Source organism: Pelodiscus sinensis, chromosome 2 (genome assembly GCF_049634645.1).
Source record: "Pelodiscus sinensis isolate JC-2024 chromosome 2, ASM4963464v1, whole genome shotgun sequence".
Taxonomy (NCBI): domain Eukaryota; kingdom Metazoa; phylum Chordata; order Testudines; family Trionychidae; genus Pelodiscus; species Pelodiscus sinensis.
Window position 1 is genome coordinate 58,538,701 of NC_134712.1, and position 16,300 is coordinate 58,555,000.

Genomic DNA, 16,300 nt, shown 5'->3' on the forward strand with positions numbered 1-16,300 from the left:
GGCAGCACTCACCCCCTTGGAGAAGCACAAGTGTTACTGAACAGGGAATGCAATCTGGTTCATTCTTATCTCTGCATCACAGTGAAAATTATAGGGCCTTGAATAACCCAATGTCGCTTTCTGGTGAAAAAAATAAAAGAATTTTATCATGAATAGTAATACAACCACCATTGTTTAGTTACTGTATATAATAAATATAATTTTAATAAACTGAAAAGTTACAACTTTAATAAACTCCAATAATATGACCTAAAAGTACCAATAAACTCAAAGCCTGAATTTCAGAAGTGTGGAGTATTCATGAATCTAATGTCAATAGGAGCTATGGATCAGCTTATAAATCATTAGGCCCTAAAAGTGTAATAATAAAAAAAAAAACTAATATAAAAATTCTTCTGACATTATAATTGCTTGCACTTCTGTAGTTAATTTAGAGTGACAATTTGGTTCATGCTTTTCATAGCAATTATAAAATTTCTGTTCTGGATTAAAAGCACAAAAGATATATGAAGATATTTCATTTTTATTAGCGGGGGATCTGTGATAATTGTGCATGCTTTCCATACCTATAGTATAACCCAAATATATTAAAGCTTTGGACATTGCTGTGTTCCTGTTTATTAGACACATGGATCCTTCAGAAGTTGGCACTTGTTCTATAGTTATTTTTAAAATTACAATTTCCCAGATAATTTCTGGCATGTGGTGCCTGATCTCAGGGCAAAGCCATCTGTGTTTCTATTTGCCAATAATTTATCACACAACTATACAAGCAATACATATTCCATCTACCAATCTAAGCCCAGTCCTCACATTATACTGTAAGGAATTGCAGTGTCTGCTTTCATACTGTACATGTAATTTGACTTCAGTGTTATTTGACTGCAAGACTAATTAGTGCTATACAGAATAATTGATCAGTAATGTACCTTATATATGGCCTTGTTGTTTACAACAGGTAATGTTCATAAAGCGTTTTGAATAGGAAAAGTGATATACATATGCTCAATGCTATTAAAAAAGCCTGTGTATTCAGTGAAAAGATGGACCTAAATTCAACAGTGAAGCATTTAGTTTTCATGAAACACCAATGCGACAGTCTGGAAATTCTGCAATAGATTCTGGTGAATTAAAAAAAAATTGAGGTTTTTGCTGACATACATATGCAAATGAGTAATATACTTTATAGGCAAAATAAAAGAATCACATTAAATTCAATGTATTTTAGTCAGATGTTGATTTTCAAGGTGAAATCAATGAAGCCAGGATTACATCCAAAATGTATAACTAAATCAGAGCCCTCATTCACAAAAGAATGTTACACCAGTTTCATTAAATCACTTTCAGATCACACCGTTAATGAAACTGGTGCAACTTTCTTGTGCCTTAAAAGTTGTTAGGGAGAAGTTGTTTTGGCAGCTGAATTGGGGACAGCTGAGAGTTTTGGCACCAGGCAGGGGACAGTGGAAAGGGAGGTTTCTGGCAATAGGGAGGAGATGCATCTCTTTTGCGCAGAAATGACTGTAAGGCAGCATTTCTCAAACTGTGGGCCCCGACCCCGCAGGGGGCCGCGAGCAACTTAGAGAGGGGTTGTGAGCAACTGAGAGGGGGGTCATGGTATCACAAGTTTGAGAATCCCTCCTATAAGGGCTTTTCTTCACTACATGATAGAGTGACAGGACAGTGATTGATCCATCAGAAGCTGATTTATCACATCTGCTTAGATGCAATAAATCAAGCTCTGAACACTCTCTGGTGGATTCCAGTATTCCACCAGGATGTGAAAAGTAGGTGGAGTCAACAGGAGAACAGCCCCTGCTGACATTACCATAGCTGAAGGTGCATATCTTAGATCAAAAGAAGGGGGAGGGACGCAGTATAGAATAGGCCTTAGTGTCGATAGAAGTTTGAACACCTCATTCCCTCTCCCCCAGCTCTCATAGAATCATAGAATAATAGGACTGGAAGGGACCTCAGGCGGTCATCGAGTCCAGCCCCCCGCCCTCAAGGCAGGACCAAGCTCCGTCTACACCATCCCTGACAGATGTCTATCTAACCTGTTCTTAAATATCTCCAGAGAGGGAGATTCCACCATCTCCCTTGGCAATTTATTCCAATATTTGACCACCCTGACAGTTAGGAATTTTTTCCTAATGTCCAATCTAAACCTCCCCTGCTGCACTTTAAGCCCATTACTCCTTGTCCTGTCCTCAGAAACCAAGAGGAACAAATTTTCTCCTTCCTCCTTCTGACACCCTTTTAGATATTTGAAAACCGCTATCATGTCCCCCCTTAATCTTCTTTTTTCCAAACTAAACAAGCCCAGTTCATGAAGCCTGGCTTCATAGGTCATGTTCTCTAAACCTTTAATCATTCTTGTCGCTCTTCTCTGTACCCTTTCCAATTTCTCCACATCTTTCTTGAAATGTGGCGTCCAGAACTGGACACAGTACTCCAGCTGAGGCCTAACTAGTGCAGAGTAGAGCGGAAGAATGACTTCACGAGTTTTGTTTACAACACACCTGTTGATACAACCTAGAATCATATTTTCTTTTTTTGCAACAGCATCACACTGTTGACTCATATTCAACTTGTGGTCCACTATGACCCCTAGATCCCTTTCCGCCATGCTCCTTCCTAAACAGTCACTTCCCATCTTGTATGTATGGAACTGATTGTTCTTTCCTAAGTGGAGCACTTTGCATTTCTCTTTATTAAACTTCATCCTGTTTACCTCTGACCATTTCTCTAACTTGCTAAGGTCATTTTGAATTATGTCCCTATCCTCCAAAGAAGTCGCAACCCCACCCAGTTTGGTATCATCTGCAAACTTAATAAGCGTACTCTCTATCCCAATATCTACATCATTGATGAAGATATTGAACAGTACGGGTCCCAAAACAGACCCTTGAGGAACTCCACTTGTTATCCCTTTCCAGCAGGATTTAGAACCGTTAACAACAACTCTCTGACTACGGTTATCCAGCCAATTATGCACCCACCTTATCGTGGCCCTATCTAAGTTATATTTGCCTAGTTTATCAATAAGAATATCATGCGAGACCGTATCAAATGCCTTACTAAAGTCTAGGTGTATGACATCCACCGCTTCTCCCTTATCCACAAGGCTCGTTATCTTATCAAAGAAAGCTATCAGATTAGTTTGGCATGACTTGTTCTTCACAAACCCATGCTGGCTATTACCTATCACTTTATTAACTTCCAAGTGTTTGCATATGATTTCCTTAATTACCTGCTCCATTACCTTCCCTGGGACAGAAGTTAAACTGACCGGTCTGTAGTTTCCTGGGTTGTTCTTATTCCCCTTTTTATAGATGGGCACAATATTTGCCCTTTTCCAGTCTTCTGGAATCTCCCCTGTCTGCCATGATTTTTCAAAGATCATAGCTAAAGGCTCAGATACCTCCTCTATCAGCTCCTTGAGTATCCTGGGATGCATTTCATCAGGACCTGGTGACTTGCTGACATCTAACTTTCCTAAGTGATTTTTAACTTGTTCATTTTTAACTTTCCTAAGTGATTTTTAACTCTCAACCAGCAGTTGCTTCTGTAACCCTCCCTACCACTGCAGGCTAGCTTTAAACACAGTAAGGAAAGGGGAGAGAAGGAATTTTTACTTTTCCCAAATGACTCAGCATGCACTTTTAGTATACGAAGGCAGAAGATGATGACAGAAGTTGAATAATGCAAAGTATTGATATACTAAAATGTTTGTACACAGAGGCCAAGAATCACGCAAGCTAAACTGGAAGGGCTACAAAATGATGGAGACTATGATGCAGTGGCCATAACCAGAATTTGGTGGAATGTCAGAATAGATGGGTATAATGGAGGCAGCCAAGATTGAGAGGGAAGAAAAGGTGTTCTGTGTAGAAACATTTATACTGCCAATAAACTGCAGAAGAGAGTAGGGGTGGAATTATTTAAGTAGAAACTCACTGAAGAAGGAGACGAGGGTCATAGGAGCCTTTTGTTAATAGTCATTAGAATCATGATAAGGAGATTATCAGGCCTTGTTTACACTAGGAATAACTCAACTTAAGTTATACTACTACTGCTATGTGAATAACATAACTGAAGTCAACATGACTTAGGTTTACATACTGTGGTGTGTACACAGTGGTGCATAGATAGGAGATGATCTTTAGTCAACTTCCCTTACTCATCCCAGGGAACTAGAGTCTGGGAGTCGACCAAAGAGCACTCTGCCACTCATTTAGTGGGTCTTCACTTCGATGGCAGCAGTCAGTCTCCCCAGTAGTGAAGAGAAGCCTTCAGCAATGGCGGAAAGAAGAACAGGGCTGTTCTTCTGCAGTAGAAGTGTGAGGGAACCTAAATATCACACACTACACCAACTGTAGTATGGTGCAATGGTATGATAATAATTAGCTGGAGTCAGTAATACTATAGCAGAGAGGAGACTTTGAGTGGAAAAAGTATGAGGGCTTCCCATAGGGTGAACAGTGAGTACAGTAGACGGGTAGCCCTCTACCACACAGAGTAAATACAGCACAAATATCCTCAGAGGCATTCTTAACTAAACAAATTACTCTTACGCTGCCAAAAAACCTTGCAAAGGACCTCCACTCAAAAAGCACAGAAGCATAAATATAGTAAAACCCGGCCGTGGCCAGAGTGGGAGCTGTAAAGAAGAGCACGGAAGGAAGGCAACAAAAGCCCGCTCCTTCGAGCCGGAGTTGAACCAGCGACCTAAGGATAGCCAGGAAAGGAAGCCTACAGTCCTCCGCTCTACCAGCTGAGCTATCGAAGGAAAGCAGGTGGGACGGGCCGCCCGAGTGACTCAAGGGATCGGGGAGGCAGACGCGCCACTGGCACTAACTGCTAAGTACAGGCTTGCCGGTGCCCCGCCCCCTCACAGCAGGAAGACGCACGCAGCTGCCCGGCTTGCTGGCCAAGCTCCCTCCTCTACCCACCCTTCAAAGAGCCTACGGGAAGCCCGCACGCGCGTGCCCCTCCAAGCCTCCCCAACAGCCACCGCACGCGGACAACGCCGCAAGGGAAGAACGCAACGCCGGGCCCACGACGTTACCCCTGCCTGCTAGCCGGGAGCCTCAGCCTCCCGCTCACCCGCAAGGGAGCCCGGCTCGTCTCCACACCCCGCAGCGCACCGCTGGCAGCCCGGCCCCGATTCCCACCCACGATACGGACGAAGGGGCAACGGAAAACAACGCCCCACGCCGGAGCCTCCTGCCTGGCTAGAAAGGGGCCTTTTCAGCCATGACCTTTGCGCAGTCCATTTCCCTTCGCCTTCCTCTAGGACTGACACATTCCGCCTGACTCGGCCTCCCCCGTCCACCTCAGGAAGAACACACGCCAAGAGCCTCGCAAAGTTAAGAATTCCTGCGCGGGAAGCTGCAGCTTTCGCTCCCTCGGGACAAAAGGCTCCCCCCAAAGCCGCGAGCGCTCCTTTCTGCCCGGGGCGCAAACGGACGGGGCGCGGGCGAGCCAGGGCCGCTTGGAGGATGCGGGCGTCGATCCCGCTGCCTCTCGCATGCGAAGCGAGCGCTCTACCCTTTGAGCTAATCCCCCGTGCCCGGAGGGGCCCTCTCCCACGCCCCCTCATCCCAACACACCGCGAAAACCCTCCGGGGCGTTCTTGACTCCACTAAAAAAAAATTACCCTTACGCTGCCACAGCACCTCGCGAAGGACCTCCACTCCGCAAGGAAGCGGGACACAGGAAACTACGCAACTCCACTCTCTGTAGACTTTAAACAAAATACGCCTTTCCAGAGACCAGCACACAAACTCACGCACGCCTCTGCCCTGATCGCCCGCGCATGCCTCACGCCTCAGCCCATGACCAGAGAAAGAGCGAAAGCGGCAAAGCGAAGGGGACGAGCCGCCTCCCTGCCCGCCAATTCGGCGCACGGGACGACGACTCCGAAGTTTCGCGGACTCTACCGAGGGCCCGGCAGCTCCTTTTCAGGAATTCCGCCAGGTCGGGCTTCTGGCTCTCCTCCGCCTGAAGGCTTTTACACGCCCTGTGCGATCACGCTCGCCTAAAGAAAGGCCAGCTCCACAAACGTGATGGACAAAAGCCCCAAAAGCGAAAGGAATGGCCCCGCTCCCTCCTGCTACTCCACTGACCCAGCTCCGAGGGAGGGAGGACGGACCGAGAGAGGGAAAGCCACCCGCTGCTCCAACCTGGAGCGGAACAGCCCGCCGCCAGCGGCGCACGCAGTAGGTTCACCCCAAGGGACAAGGGACTCTCAGCGACCGCAGGGCCTTTTCTTCTCCCCTCTACCTCGCCCTCCTCCTTTGCCACCGGAAACTACGTCCTCCCCGGCACGTCTGCCCCATGGCGAAAAGCCCCAAAGACAGCTTGGCGACTTCGCCACGGACAGGCTATTTTACGGCGAAGGCGCCCCGCCGCCAGGGTGCTAAATGCTGCCCGTGGAGCCTGAGACCCATAGCTAGGTGCCTGCGCAGCGTGGGCGGGAGGATGAAGAAAAAGGAACTCTGGCGAGAAAGTAAGCCGGCGTGGTAGGTGAAAGCGGCGGCAAGTGGTGCTTTCACGGCCGCGGAGGCACGAATGGAGTAAAACCCGGCCGTGGCCAGAGTGGGAGCTGTAAAGAAGAGCACGGAAGGAAGGCAACAAAAGCCCGCTCCTTCGAGCCGGAGTTGAACCAGCCACCTAAGGATAGCCAGGAAAGGAAGCCTACAGTCCTCCGCTCTACCAGCTGAGCTATCGAAGGAAAGCAGGCGGGACGGGCCGCCCGAGTGACTCAAGGGATCGGGGAGGCAGACGCGCCACTGGCACTAACTGCTAAGTACAGGCTTGCCGGTGCCCCGCCCCCTCACAGCAGGAAGACGCACGCAGCTGCCCGGCTTGCTGGCCAAGCTCCCTCCTCTACCCACCCTTCAAAGAGCCTACGGGAAGCCCGCACGCGCGTGCCCCTCCAAGCCTCCCCAACAGCCACCGCACGCGGACAACGCCGCAAGGGAAGAACGCAACGCCGGGCCCACGACGTTACCCCTGCCTGCTAGCCGGGAGCCTCAGCCTCCCGCTCACCCGCAAGGGAGCCCGGCTCGTCTCCACACCCCGCAGCGCACCGCTGGCAGCCCGGCCCCGATTCCCACCCACGATACGGACGAAGGGGCAACGGAAAACAACGCCCCACGCCGGAGCCTCCTGCCTGGCTAGAAAGGGGCCTTTTCAGCCATGACCTTTGCGCAGTCCATTTCCCTTCGCCTTCCTCTAGGACTGACACATTCCGCCTGACTCGGCCTCCCCCGTCCACCTCAGGAAGAACACACGCCAAGAGCCTCGCAAAGTTAAGAATTCCTGCGCGGGAAGCTGCAGCTTTCGCTCCCTCGGGACAAAAGGCTCCCCCCGAAGCCGCGAGCGCTCCTTTCTGCCCGGGCGCAAACGGACGGGGCGCGGGCGAGCCAGGGCCGCTTGGAGGATGCGGGCGTCGATCCTGCTGCCTCTCGCATGCGAAGCGAGCGCTCTACCCTTTGAGCTAATCCCCCGTGCCCGGAGGGGCCCTCTCCCACGCCCCCTCATCCCAACACACCGCGAAAACCCTCCGGGGCGTTCTTGACTCCACTAAAAAAAAATTACCCTTACGCTGCCACAGCACCTCGCGAAGGACCTCCACTCCGCAAGGAAGCGGGACACAGGAAACTACGCAACTCCACTCTCTGTAGACTTTAAACAAAATACGCCTTTCCAGAGACCAGCACACAAACTCACGCACGCCTCTGCCCTGATCGCCCGCGCATGCCTCACGCCTCAGCCCATGACCAGAGAAAGAGCGAAAGCGGCAAAGCGAAGGGGACGAGCCGCCTCCCTGCCCGCCAATTCGGCGCACGGGACGACGACTCCGAAGTTTCGCGGACTCTACCGAGGGCCCGGCAGCTCCTTTTCAGGAATTCCGCCAGGTCGGGCTTCTGGCTCTCCTCCGCCTGAAGGCTTTTACACGCCCTGTGCGATCACGCTCGCCTAAAGAAAGGCCAGCTCCACAAACGTGATGGACAAAAGCCCCAAAAGCGAAAGGAATGGCCCCGCTCCCTCCTGCTACTCCACTGACCCAGCTCCGAGGGAGGGAGGACGGACCGAGAGAGGGAAAGCCACCCGCTGCTCCAACCTGGAGCGGAACAGCCCGCCGCCAGCGGCGCACGCAGTAGGTTCACCCCAAGGGACAAGGGACTCTCAGCGACCGCAGGGCCTTTTCTTCTCCCCTCTACCTCGCCCTCCTCCTTTGCCACCGGAAACTACGTCCTCCCCGGCACGTCTGCCCCATGGCGAAAAGCCCCAAAGACAGCTTGGCGACTTCGCCACGGACAGGCTATTTTACGGCGAAGGCGCCCCGCCGCCAGGGTGCTAAATGCTGCCCGTGGAGCCTGAGACCCATAGCTAGGTGCCTGCGCAGCGTGGGCGGGAGGATGAAGAAAAAGGAACTCTGGCGAGAAAGTAAGCCGGCGTGGTAGGTGAAAGCGGCGGCAAGTGGTGCTTTCACGGCCGCGGAGGCACGAATGGAGTAAAACCCGGCCGTGGCCAGAGTGGGAGCTGTAAAGAAGAGCACGGAAGGAAGGCAACAAAAGCCCGCTCCTTCGAGCCGGAGTTGAACCAGCGACCTAAGAATAGCCAGGAAAGGAAGCCTACAGTCCTCCGCTCTACCAGCTGAGCTATCGAAGGAAAGCAGGCAGGATGGGCCGCCCGAGTGACTCAAGGGATCGGGGAGGCAGACGCGCCACTGGCACTAACTGCTAAGTACAGGCTTGCCGGTGCCCCGCCCCCTCACAGCAGGAAGACGCACGCAGCTGCCCGGCTTGCTGGCCAAGCTCCCTCCTCTACCCACCCTTCAAAGAGCCTACGGGAAGCCCGCACGCGCGTGCCCCTCCAAGCCTCCCCAACAGCCACCGCACGCGGACAACGCCGCAAGGGAAGAACGCAACGCCGGGCCCACGACGTTACCCCTGCCTGCTAGCCGGGAGCCTCAGCCTCCCGCTCACCCGCAAGGGAGCCCGGCTCGTCTCCACACCCCGCAGCGCACCGCTGGCAGCCCGGCCCCGATTCCCACCCACGATACGGACGAAGGGGCAACGGAAAACAACGCCCCACGCCGGAGCCTCCTGCCTGGCTAGAAAGGGGCCTTTTCAGCCATGACCTTTGCGCAGTCCATTTCCCTTCGCCTTCCTCTAGGACTGACACATTCCGCCTGACTCGGCCTCCCCCGTCCACCTCAGGAAGAACACACGCCAAGAGCCTCGCAAAGTTAAGAATTCCTGCGCGGGAAGCTGCAGCTTTCGCTCCCTCGGGACAAAAGGCTCCCCCCGAAGCCGCGAGCGCTCCTTTCTGCCCGGGCGCAAAAGGACAGGGCGCGGGCGAGCCAGGGCCGCTTGGAGGATGCGGGCGTCGATCCCGCTGCCTCTCGCATGCGAAGCGAGCGCTCTACCCTTTGAACTAATCCCCCGTGCCCGGAGGGGCCCTCTCCCACGCCCCCTCATCCCAACACACCGCGAAAACCCTCCGGGGCGTTCTTGACTCCACTAAAAAAAAATTACCCTTACGCTGCCACAGCACCTCGCGAAGGACCTCCACTCCGCAAGGAAGCGGGACACAGGAAACTACGCAACTCCACTCTCTGTAGACTTTAAACAAAATACGCCTTTCCAGAGACCAGCACACAAACTCACGCACGCCTCTGCCCTGATCGCCCGCGCATGCCTCACGCCTCAGCCCATGACCAGAGAAAGAGCGAAAGCGGCAAAGCGAAGGGGACGAGCCGCCTCCCTGCCCGCCAATTCGGCGCACGGGACGACGACTCCGAAGTTTCGCGGACTCTACCGAGGGCCCGGCAGCTCCTTTTCAGGAATTCCGCCAGGTCGGGCTTCTGGCTCTCCTCCGCCTGAAGGCTTTTACACGCCCTGTGCGATCACGCTCGCCTAAAGAAAGGCCAGCTCCACAAACGTGATGGACAAAAGCCCCAAAAGCGAAAGGAATGGCCCCGCTCCCTCCTGCTACTCCACTGACCCAGCTCCGAGGGAGGGAGGACGGACCGAGAGAGGGAAAGCCACCCGCTGCTCCAACCTGGAGCGGAACAGCCCGCCGCCAGCGGCGCACGCAGTAGGTTCACCCCAAGGGACAAGGGACTCTCAGCGACCGCAGGGCCTTTTCTTCTCCCCTCTACCTCGCCCTCCTCCTTTGCCACCGGAAACTACGTCCTCCCCGGCACGTCTGCCCCATGGCGAAAAGCCCCAAAGACAGCTTGGCGACTTCGCCACGGACAGGCTATTTTACGGCGAAGGCGCCCCGCCGCCAGGGTGCTAAATGCTGCCCGTGGAGCCTGAGACCCATAGCTAGGTGCCTGCGCAGCGTGGGCGGGAGGATGAAGAAAAAGGAACTCTGGCGAGAAAGTAAGCCGGCGTGGTAGGTGAAAGCGGCGGCAAGTGGTGCTTTCACGGCCGCGGAGGCACGAATGGAGTAAAACCCGGCCGTGGCCAGAGTGGGAGCTGTAAAGAAGAGCACGGAAGGAAGGCAACAAAAGCCCGCTCCTTCGAGCCGGAGTTGAACCAGCGACCTAAGGATAGCCAGGAAAGGAAGCCTACAGTCCTCCGCTCTACCAGCTGAGCTATCGAAGGAAAGCAGGCGGGACGGGCCGCCCGAGTGACTCAAGGGATCGGGGAGGCAGACGCGCCACTGGCACTAACTGCTAAGTACAGGCTTGCCGGTGCCCCGCCCCCTCACAGCAGGAAGACGCACGCAGCTGCCCGGCTTGCTGGCCAAGCTCCCTCCTCTACCCACCCTTCAAAGAGCCTACGGGAAGCCCGCACGCGCGTGCCCCTCCAAGCCTCCCCAACAGCCACCGCACGCGGACAACGCCGCAAGGGAAGAACGCAACGCCGGGCCCACGACGTTACCCCTGCCTGCTAGCCGGGAGCCTCAGCCTCCCGCTCACCCGCAAGGGAGCCCGGCTCGTCTCCACACCCCGCAGCGCACCGCTGGCAGCCCGGCCCCGATTCCCACCCACGATACGGACGAAGGGGCAACGGAAAACAACGCCCCACGCCGGAGCCTCCTGCCTGGCTAGAAAGGGGCCTTTTCAGCCATGACCTTTGCGCAGTCCATTTCCCTTCGCCTTCCTCTAGGACTGACACATTCCGCCTGACTCGGCCTCCCCCGTCCACCTCAGGAAGAACACACGCCAAGAGCCTCGCAAAGTTAAGAATTCCTGCGCGGGAAGCTGCAGCTTTCGCTCCCTCGGGACAAAAGGCTCCCCCCGAGCGCTCCTTTCTGCCCGGGCGCAAACGGACGGGGCGCGGGCGAGCCAGGGCCGCTTGGAGGATGCGGGCGTCGATCCCGCTGCCTCTCGCATGCGAAGCGAGCGCTCTACCCTTTGAGCTAATCCCCCGTGCCCGGAGGGGCCCTCTCCCACGCCCCCTCATCCCAACACACCGCGAAAACCCTCCGGGGCGTTCTTGACTCCACTAAAAAAAAATTACCCTTACGCTGCCACAGCACCTCGCGAAGGACCTCCACTCCGCAAGGAAGCGGGACACAGGAAACTACGCAACTCCACTCTCTGTAGACTTTAAACAAAATACGCCTTTCCAGAGACCAGCACACAAACTCACGCACGCCTCTGCCCTGATCGCCCGCGCATGCCTCACGCCTCAGCCCATGACCAGAGAAAGAGCGAAAGCGGCAAAGCGAAGGGGACGAGCCGCCTCCCTGCCCGCCAATTCGGCGCACGGGACGACGACTCCGAAGTTTCGCGGACTCTACCGAGGGCCCGGCAGCTCCTTTTCAGGAATTCCGCCAGGTCGGGCTTCTGGCTCTCCTCCGCCTGAAGGCTTTTACACGCCCTGTGCGATCACGCTCGCCTAAAGAAAGGCCAGCTCCACAAACGTGATGGACAAAAGCCCCAAAAGCGAAAGGAATGGCCCCGCTCCCTCCTGCTACTCCACTGACCCAGCTCCGAGGGAGGGAGGACGGACCGAGAGAGGGAAAGCCACCCGCTGCTCCAACCTGGAGCGGAACAGCCCGCCGCCAGCGGCGCACGCAGTAGGTTCACCCCAAGGGACAAGGGACTCTCAGCGACCGCAGGGCCTTTTCTTCTCCCCTCTACCTCGCCCTCCTCCTTTGCCACCGGAAACTACGTCCTCCCCGGCACGTCTGCCCCATGGCGAAAAGCCCCAAAGACAGCTTGGCGACTTCGCCACGGACAGGCTATTTTACGGCGAAGGCGCCCCGCCGCCAGGGTGCTAAATGCTGCCCGTGGAGCCTGAGACCCATAGCTAGGTGCCTGCGCAGCGTGGGCGGGAGGATGAAGAAAAAGGAACTCTGGCGAGAAAGTAAGCCGGCGTGGTAGGTGAAAGCGGCGGCAAGTGGTGCTTTCACGGCCGCGGAGGCACGAATGGAGTAAAACCCGGCCGTGGCCAGAGTGGGAGCTGTAAAGAAGAGCACGGAAGGAAGGCAACAAAAGCCCGCTCCTTCGAGCCGGAGTTGAACCAGCGACCTAAGGATAGCCAGGAAAGGAAGCCTACAGTCCTCCGCTCTACCAGCTGAGCTATCGAAGGAAAGCAGGCGGGACGGGCCGCCCGAGTGACTCAAGGGATCGGGGAGGCAGACGCGCCACTGGCACTAACTGCTAAGTACAGGCTTGCCGGTGCCCCGCCCCCTCACAGCAGGAAGACGCACGCAGCTGCCCGGCTTGCTGGCCAAGCTCCCTCCTCTACCCACCCTTCAAAGAGCCTACGGGAAGCCCGCACGCGCGTGCCCCTCCAAGCCTCCCCAACAGCCACCGCACGCGGACAACGCCGCAAGGGAAGAACGCAACGCCGGGCCCACGACGTTACCCCTGCCTGCTAGCCGGGAGCCTCAGCCTCCCGCTCACCCGCAAGGGAGCCCGGCTCGTCTCCACACCCCGCAGCGCACCGCTGGCAGCCCGGCCCCGATTCCCACCCACGATACGGACGAAGGGGCAACGGAAAACAACGCCCCACGCCGGAGCCTCCTGCCTGGCTAGAAAGGGGCCTTTTCAGCCATGACCTTTGCGCAGTCCATTTCCCTTCGCCTTCCTCTAGGACTGACACATTCCGCCTGACTCGGCCTCCCCCGTCCACCTCAGGAAGAACACACGCCAAGAGCCTCGCAAAGTTAAGAATTCCTGCGCGGGAAGCTGCAGCTTTCGCTCCCTCGGGACAAAAGGCTCCCCCCGAGCGCTCCTTTCTGCCCGGGCGCAAACGGACGGGGCGCGGGCGAGCCAGGGCCGCTTGGAGGATGCGGGCGTCGATCCCGCTGCCTCTCGCATGCGAAGCGAGCGCTCTACCCTTTGAGCTAATCCCCCGTGCCCGGAGGGGCCCTCTCCCACGCCCCCTCATCCCAACACACCGCGAAAACCCTCCGGGGCGTTCTTGACTCCACTAAAAAAAAATTACCCTTACGCTGCCACAGCACCTGGCGAAGGACCTCCACTCCGCAAGGAAGCGGGACACAGGAAACTACGCAACTCCACTCTCTGTAGACTTTAAACAAAATACGCCTTTCCAGAGACCAGCACACAAACTCACGCACGCCTCTGCCCTGATCGCCCGCGCATGCCTCACGCCTCAGCCCATGACCAGAGAAAGAGCGAAAGCGGCAAAGCGAAGGGGACGAGCCGCCTCCCTGCCCGCCAATTCGGCGCACGGGACGACGACTCCGAAGTTTCGCGGACTCTACCGAGGGCCCGGCAGCTCCTTTTCAGGAATTCCGCCAGGTCGGGCTTCTGGCTCTCCTCCGCCTGAAGGCTTTTACACGCCCTGTGCGATCACGCTCGCCTAAAGAAAGGCCAGCTCCACAAACGTGATGGACAAAAGCCCCAAAAGCGAAAGGAATGGCCCCGCTCCCTCCTGCTACTCCACTGACCCAGCTCCGAGGGAGGGAGGACGGACCGAGAGAGGGAAAGCCACCCGCTGCTCCAACCTGGAGCGGAACAGCCCGCCGCCAGCGGCGCACGCAGTAGGTTCACCCCAAGGGACAAGGGACTCTCAGCGACCGCAGGGCCTTTTCTTCTCCCCTCTACCTCGCCCTCCTCCTTTGCCACCGGAAACTACGTCCTCCCCGGCACGTCTGCCCCATGGCGAAAAGCCCCAAAGACAGCTTGGCGACTTCGCCACGGACAGGCTATTTTACGGCGAAGGCGCCCCGCCGCCAGGGTGCTAAATGCTGCCCGTGGAGCCTGAGACCCATAGCTAGGTGCCTGCGCAGCGTGGGCGGGAGGATGAAGAAAAAGGAACTCTGGCGAGAAAGTAAGCCGGCGTGGTAGGTGAAAGCGGCGGCAAGTGGTGCTTTCACGGCCGCGGAGGCACGAATGGAGTAAAACCCGGCCGTGGCCAGAGTGGGAGCTGTAAAGAAGAGCACGGAAGGAAGGCAACAAAAGCCCGCTCCTTCGAGCCGGAGTTGAACCAGCGACCTAAGGATAGCCAGGAAAGGAAGCCTACAGTCCTCCGCTCTACCAGCTGAGCTATCGAAGGAAAGCAGGCGGGACGGGCCGCCCGAGTGACTCAAGGGATCGGGGAGGCAGACGCGCCACTGGCACTAACTGCTAAGTACAGGCTTGCCGGTGCCCCGCCCCCTCACAGCAGGAAGACGCACGCAGCTGCCCGGCTTGCTGGCCAAGCTCCCTCCTCTACCCACCCTTCAAAGAGCCTACGGGAAGCCCGCACGCGCGTGCCCCTCCAAGCCTCCCCAACAGCCACCGCACGCGGACAACGCCGCAAGGGAAGAACGCAACGCCGGGCCCACGACGTTACCCCTGCCTGCTAGCCGGGAGCCTCAGCCTCCCGCTCACCCGCAAGGGAGCCCGGCTCGTCTCCACACCCCGCAGCGCACCGCTGGCAGCCCGGCCCCGATTCCCACCCACGATACGGACGAAGGGGCAACGGAAAACAACGCCCCACGCCGGAGCCTCCTGCCTGGCTAGAAAGGGGCCTTTTCAGCCATGACCTTTGCGCAGTCCATTTCCCTTCGCCTTCCTCTAGGACTGACACATTCCGCCTGACTCGGCCTCCCCCGTCCACCTCAGGAAGAACACACGCCAAGAGCCTCGCAAAGTTAAGAATTCCTGCGCGGGAAGCTGCAGCTTTCGCTCCCTCGGGACAAAAGGCTCCCCCCGAGCGCTCCTTTCTGCCCGGGCGCAAACGGACGGGGCGCGGGCGAGCCAGGGCCGCTTGGAGGATGCGGGCGTCGATCCCGCTGCCTCTCGCATGCGAAGCGAGCGCTCTACCCTTTGAGCTAATCCCCCGTGCCCGGAGGGGCCCTCTCCCACGCCCCCTCATCCCAACACACCGCGAAAACCCTCCGGGGCGTTCTTGACTCCACTAAAAAAAAATTACCCTTACGCTGCCACAGCACCTGGCGAAGGACCTCCACTCCGCAAGGAAGCGGGACACAGGAAACTACGCAACTCCACTCTCTGTAGACTTTAAACAAAATACGCCTTTCCAGAGACCAGCACACAAACTCACGCACGCCTCTGCCCTGATCGCCCGCGCATGCCTCACGCCTCAGCCCATGACCAGAGAAAGAGCGAAAGCGGCAAAGCGAAGGGGACGAGCCGCCTCCCTGCCCGCCAATTCGGCGCACGGGACGACGACTCCGAAGTTTCGCGGACTCTACCGAGGGCCCGGCAGCTCCTTTTCAGGAATTCCGCCAGGTCGGGCTTCTGGCTCTCCTCCGCCTGAAGGCTTTTACACGCCCTGTGCGATCACGCTCGCCTAAAGAAAGGCCAGCTCCACAAACGTGATGGACAAAAGCCCCAAAAGCGAAAGGAATGGCCCCGCTCCCTCCTGCTACTCCACTGACCCAGCTCCGAGGGAGGGAGGACGGACCGAGAGAGGGAAAGCCACCCGCTGCTCCAACCTGGAGCGGAACAGCCCGCCGCCAGCGGCGCACGCAGTAGGTTCACCCCAAGGGACAAGGGACTCTCAGCGACCGCAGGGCCTTTTCTTCTCCCCTCTACCTCGCCCTCCTCCTTTGCCACCGGAAACTACGTCCTCCCCGGCACGTCTGCCCCATGGCGAAAAGCCCCAAAGACAGCTTGGCGACTTCGCCACGGACAGGCTATTTTACGGCGAAGGCGCCCCGCCGCCAGGGTGCTAAATGCTGCCCGTGGAGCCTGAGACCCATAGCTAGGTGCCTGCGCAGCGTGGGCGGGAGGATGAAGAAAAAGGAACTCTGGCGAGAAAGTAAGCCGGCGTGGTAGGTGAAAGCGGCGGCAAGTGGTGCTTTCACGGCCGCGGAGGCACGAATGGAGTAAAACCCGGCC

The 16,300-nt window shown here is 56.6% G+C and overlaps 6 non-coding genes across 6 annotated transcripts; all 6 read right to left on the reverse strand.

Annotated features, from left to right (window-relative positions):
• Nucleotides 1-4,703: 4,703 nt before the first annotated feature.
• On the reverse strand, nt 4,704-4,792 carry TRNAY-GUA (transfer RNA tyrosine (anticodon GUA)). Its single transcript is given in 2 exon segments — nt 4,704-4,739; nt 4,756-4,792. It is a non-coding gene; the product is annotated as a tRNA-Tyr (tRNA).
• A 1,858-nt stretch (nt 4,793-6,650) lies between these two features.
• TRNAY-GUA (transfer RNA tyrosine (anticodon GUA)) lies at nt 6,651-6,739 on the reverse strand. Its single transcript is given in 2 exon segments — nt 6,651-6,686; nt 6,703-6,739. It is a non-coding gene; the product is annotated as a tRNA-Tyr (tRNA).
• Nucleotides 6,740-8,596: 1,857 nt separating this feature from the next.
• TRNAY-GUA (transfer RNA tyrosine (anticodon GUA)) lies at nt 8,597-8,685 on the reverse strand. The gene is given in 2 exon segments: nt 8,597-8,632; nt 8,649-8,685. It is a non-coding gene; the product is annotated as a tRNA-Tyr (tRNA).
• A 1,857-nt stretch (nt 8,686-10,542) lies between these two features.
• On the reverse strand, nt 10,543-10,631 carry TRNAY-GUA (transfer RNA tyrosine (anticodon GUA)). Its single transcript is given in 2 exon segments — nt 10,543-10,578; nt 10,595-10,631. It is a non-coding gene; the product is annotated as a tRNA-Tyr (tRNA).
• A 1,849-nt stretch (nt 10,632-12,480) lies between these two features.
• Nucleotides 12,481-12,569, reverse strand: TRNAY-GUA (transfer RNA tyrosine (anticodon GUA)). Its single transcript is given in 2 exon segments — nt 12,481-12,516; nt 12,533-12,569. It is a non-coding gene; the product is annotated as a tRNA-Tyr (tRNA).
• Nucleotides 12,570-14,418: 1,849 nt separating this feature from the next.
• On the reverse strand, nt 14,419-14,507 carry TRNAY-GUA (transfer RNA tyrosine (anticodon GUA)). Its single transcript is given in 2 exon segments — nt 14,419-14,454; nt 14,471-14,507. It is a non-coding gene; the product is annotated as a tRNA-Tyr (tRNA).
• Nucleotides 14,508-16,300: the final 1,793 nt, after the last annotated feature.